Here is a 5000-nt window from a genome sequence, read left to right on the forward strand (position 1 = left end):
TGTCACTAATCATCTCCTGTTACTAATCAAGGCTGTAGCCGAGACCTATCTGCAGGTCAGGTACAGATATGCAGCCAGACAGTTTACTGCAAGACTGATTTCCCGTAAAGGGGTCAAAAGTAGAACCACGATGAACAAATTAGTATTATTTAGTGGAATGTGATTATGTATATAATCTATAATATCTAGTTATAAGGACATGTTGGCATACAATATATGGGTAGCAGTAACACAGTAGTTTCATTTGACACGGCAGCATATTATAAATGAGTGTAAACAGTGTAAAAAGGGGTACAAGAAAAATGCTTGGTAAGTGACAGCTCCCACATCAATATGGCGGACGGGGGAGAGCGGTGGCTTCCTCCTGCCAGTACTGCCCGCGCGGCTCAGGGCCACTCCAACCTTCCTATCTCAATGGTTAGCAAGGTTCTCAAAAGTGTTTCTCCTGTCACTAATGCAGAAATGTTGTTAATCTGTCACTACAACCTTAAAAAAAAATAAAAACCCTTACAACTTCAACTAGAACCTTTTAAAAGAGTGTTTCTCCTGTCAGTAATGCAGAAATGTTGTTAATCTGTCACTACAACCTTAAAAAAAAAAAAAAAAAAAAAACCTTACTAGAGTCTTTTAAAAATGTTTTTCCTGTCAGTAATGCAGATGTTGTTAATCTGTCACCTCAGCCCTAAAAACACCCTTAAAAACCTTACATCTTCGACTAGAGCTTTTTTAAAAGAGTGTTTCTCCTGTCAGTAATGCAGAAATATTGTTAATCTGTTACTGGAACCTTAAAAGCATCCTTAAAAACCTGCATCATTTCAACTAGAGCCTTTTAAAAGAGTGTTTCTCCTGTTGTTAATCTATCACTAGAGCCTTAAGAACACCCTTAAAAACCCTTACAACTTCAACTAGAGCCTTTTAAAAGAGCATTCCTCCTATTTCTCCTTCAAGTTCACCTACAATCCCTCCTCCCCCTATCTCTCTCTCTCTCTCTCTCTCTCTCTCTCTCTCTCTCTCTCTCTCTCTCTCTCTCTCTCTCTCTCTCTCTCTCTCTCTCTCTCTCTCTCTCTCTCTCTCTCTCTCTCTCTCTCCACACAGTCCACAGCGACACACTGGATTGGATGACAAGCCTGCAGTAGCTGTCAACCAGGTCTGCTAAGCTCTCTGCTCCGCCAATGGAGGGGCAGGTGATGGTGATGGTGAGGGCTTCTGTAGTACCTGCTACCTGCAACATAAGCCTGGGGTAGTGGTGGTGGTGGTGGTGGTGGTGGCGGTGATTAGAGGAGAAGAAAGAGGAAGGATTTGATGAGGACGGTAATTGTAGTAGTAGTAGCAGCAGTAGTAATAGTAGTGAGAGACCCCACCCACACCTCTCTCGCTTCTTCTCATCTCTCTCTCCCTCCCGGTCCTTTTCCCATTTAAATCCGTCACCTACCCACTCCCCCCCCCTCTCTCTCTCTCTCTCTCTCTCTCTCTCTCTCTCTCTCTCTCTCTCTCTCTCTCTCTCTCTCTCTCTCTCTCTCTCTCTCTCTCTCTCTCTCTTTCACCGTCACTCACTATCGTCATCACTCTCACCTTAAACTGCACCAGAGCCTTCCTGTGTTGCTCGCAGCTGCTCTGTAAGGTCTCCACGCTCTAAATCTGCTCAAAGTTTGCCATGTGTTGTGCTTGGAGTAGTAGTAGTAGTAGGCGTAGTAGTAGTAGTAGTAGTAGTAGTAGTAGTAGTAGTAGTAGTAGTAGTAGGGTTAGTAGTAGTAGTAGTAGTAGTAGTAGCAGTAGTAGTAGTAGTAGTAGTAGTAGTAGTAGTAGTAGTAGTGACAGTAGTAGTAGTAGTGGTACTTACGGCAGAGGCAGAATCTGTCCAGTAGGAAATACCAACACTTGGGCCGACAAGCAGAGTGACAGGAATAGACCAACCACACTGAAAATAGTAGTAGTAGTAGTAGTAGTAGTAGTAGTAAGTATCGACAGTACTACAAGACTCACATACAAACACTTCAGTAACATTTAACACCTACGCCGAGTGCACAGCGGAAGTTTTCGATGTCAAACTTTCCAACTTTTCCCAAAATCTCGAGGCACTTGAAGTGAGATTCGTAATCGAAGAACGCCGAGAATTTCTTAAAGTTTCCCTGCAAAGCCTTACGTAACGTTTTCTGTTTGATGGTGTTGATGACGTAGGCCGGTAGGAATTCATGTAGACCGACTTCCTTCTCCGGCTGCTCAAGATTTGACTTCTTGTCCATCGCGCATCCGTTCATCCACTGCGGAGAAAACGGGGGTGTTAGTTTTGCCGTCGCAGGGGGTACCGCTCAGATTTCAAGGGGGACCTAAATCGTGTTGTTTTCCGCAGTTTTACCTTAAAGACTCGCTTGATTTCGATGCAAGCGAGCTGGATGGCTGTGTCGAAATCCATGCCTTCTGCCGCCTTGCTTTCATCCTCCAGGTAGTCACTCTTAACCTGGATATAGTCATAAAAGTAGTAGTAATAGGGATAGTATAGATCACTCTCCCTGAAAATTAAAGACGAGGTTTGCTTTGGGAGTACAGGGGTCTTAACCCTTTACTGTCGAAGAGGACAAATATGTCCTCCTTGGAATACATGGTTTTAACTCTGCGGATGTCAAGTATCAGAGTTCGCTCGCCGGTCAGGACATACAAGTCCCGTTTCAGCTTTCGATCGGCACCTTTGTTTACACTGGAATGGTTGCCGCTTCTCGGATGAACCAGGACACTGAGAGCAGGTGGATGCGTGCCGGAGGTTGCGCAAAGCAGCCACTTTCACTGCATCCTGGATGTATCCCCAGGTAAAGCACAATTATGACAAAATTTGCTGTGATAAACACACACCTAAAGATTATATTTACATCCCAAAAATCCTCATATCACCCTTTGCCAAACATTTGTAGTGCTTGCTTAAAGGTGACATTTCTGTCCTATCAGGCAAATGAATACTATTATGTAAATTAGCAATATTTTCGTCTTTGTTATACTACCGATATATTTTTTGCAGTGACATGCAAATAGTTTTGTTATATATTAAACTTGGTTTGATTTACACTATAACACCATAGATGTGTAATGAATTAAAAACAATGAGTGACAAGTAAATATTCTTGCAAGACCCTCTCATTGCTGCAGTACTACTGCATTCTGCGGACAAAATAAAAGTTCCAACACCACCGAAAGGCTGGTGGAAACATTGTTAGCTGCCAGTGATGCCGAAGTTAGCGGGGATGAGTGTTATGAAGTGGATGAAGGAAATCAAATCAAATCTGCATTTTGTTGACAACACGACACTAGACAAAACTGACAAAATATGCAAGGTGAGACCACTAGTTAACCACCTACAGGAGAAGTTTCCACAAATCCCCACGACAGAAAACCTGTGTGTAGATGAGCAAATGGTCCCTTCCAAGGTCAGTCATGTATAACAGCATTGTGAAGAGAATAAGGAAGTGAAAGGACGATATGAAGAGAGAGGTAAACATTCAAGAAATAAAAAAAAACTCATAAATGGGGTTATAAGATATTTGTGTTGGCAGACAGCATGGGTGTGGTGTGTGATTTTATGCCTTATACTAGAAAAATTCAAGCTGTTGGCAAGCCTGATGTTCCAGATCTCAAACCAATCTCGAATGCAGTACTGCATCTTGCTGAAAGTATACCGAGCATGAATAATCACAGACTGTACTTTGACAGTTGGTTCACATCTGTGCCCCTCCTTGAACATCTAGCCTCGAGGGGAATATGGTGTTCCGGCACAGTGCAGGCAAGGAGGCTAGAAGGTTTGACGTTCAAGTCAGAGACAACTTGCAGCTCAAGGTACAGGTTGTCATGATGAATGGGAAACGAAAACTGGGGACACTAAAATTTCAGGTGTCAAGTGGATGGATACCAAGTCAGTGTGTCTTGTATCATCATTTACAACATCATGGTCAACAGAGAAATGTTCCAGGCACGACAAGAACACTAAAGACAGAGTTGAAACCCCCACGCCCAATATTGTAGCAGATTGTAACAAACATATGGCAGGTGTTGATTTGTGTGACCAATTGCTTGCTTACAACCTTCAAAGCAAGGAAATACTATCAGAGGCTTGTATTTCACTTACTTGACATGACTGTGGTAAACTGTTGGTTACAGTACAGACGATCAGCAACTGCTGTGGGAGTGAGTCCCTTCTCGTAAGCAGAATAGTCTCTGTGAGTTCAGGCTAAGACTATCAAGGTCCCTGATGTGTGGTGGAAAGATGTGACAAGAAAAAGAAGAAGACATTCAAATGCTGTGGACAGTGCCTTTGCTCAGAAGAGGAAAACTGGGAGAGCCACCAAGAAAATTCCAGAAAAAGACACACGGCAAGACAATGTTGGGCATTTCCTTGCTTTCAGTGCAAATAGGGGCACATGCAAGTTGCCAGGCTGTAAGGGAAAAGTACAAATGTATTGTATGAAATGCAAAGTTCACCTGTGCTGTGATGCAAGAAGGAACTGCTTCTAAAACGAAAAAATTAAGAATTAGGAAAAATTAATATGATAGTGAAGATGAATGCACTAAAATGAGAAAAATACAAGGAAAAAATGAAGAATTAGAGAAAAAAAATTAGAGGAGAAATAAATATGATAGTGATGTTGATTGCAATAAAATGAGAAAAATACTAGGAAAAAATTAAGAATTAGAGGAAAAAACAAACAAGATATCACTAGTATTGAATGGAAAAAAAAATATATGCTGAGAAAAAATTAAGAATCAGAGAAAGAAACAATTAGAGGAAGAAACTAATATGATAGTGATGATGACTGCAATAAAATGAGAAAAAATACTAGGAAAAAATTCTGAATTAGAGGAAAAATCAAAATGATAGTGAAGATGAATGCAATAAAATGTGAGAAATACTAGAAAAAAAAATAGAAGAAAAAAATAACATACAAGTGGAATTAATTGCAAAAAATAAAAAATACTGATGAAAAATGAAGACTTAGTGAAAGAAATTAACATAATAG

The 5000-nt window shown here is 41.0% G+C and overlaps 3 long non-coding RNA genes across 3 annotated transcripts in view; 2 read left to right on the forward strand and 1 right to left on the reverse strand.

Moving 5' to 3' along the window:
* The window catches only part of LOC135097851 (uncharacterized), a 2103-nt gene extending 1873 nt beyond the window's left edge, over nucleotides 1-230 (forward strand). Inside the window, exon 2 of the long non-coding RNA XR_010266225.1 lies at nucleotides 1-230. This exon is cut by the window's left edge and continues 1277 nt beyond it. This is a non-coding gene — a long non-coding RNA (uncharacterized LOC135097851).
* The window catches only part of LOC135097861 (uncharacterized), a 38074-nt gene that overhangs the window by 14978 nt on the left and 18096 nt on the right, over nucleotides 1-5000 (forward strand). The window lies entirely within an intron of this gene.
* On the reverse strand, nucleotides 1797-2466 carry LOC135097862 (uncharacterized). Its single transcript, XR_010266228.1, has 3 exons — nucleotides 2357-2466; nucleotides 2016-2261; nucleotides 1797-1918 (listed from the first exon to the last, which is right to left on the reverse strand). It is a non-coding gene; the product is annotated as an uncharacterized LOC135097862 (long non-coding RNA).

Source organism: Scylla paramamosain, unplaced genomic scaffold, assembly GCF_035594125.1.
Source record: "Scylla paramamosain isolate STU-SP2022 unplaced genomic scaffold, ASM3559412v1 Contig34, whole genome shotgun sequence".
Lineage (NCBI taxonomy): Eukaryota > Metazoa > Arthropoda > Malacostraca > Decapoda > Portunidae > Scylla > Scylla paramamosain.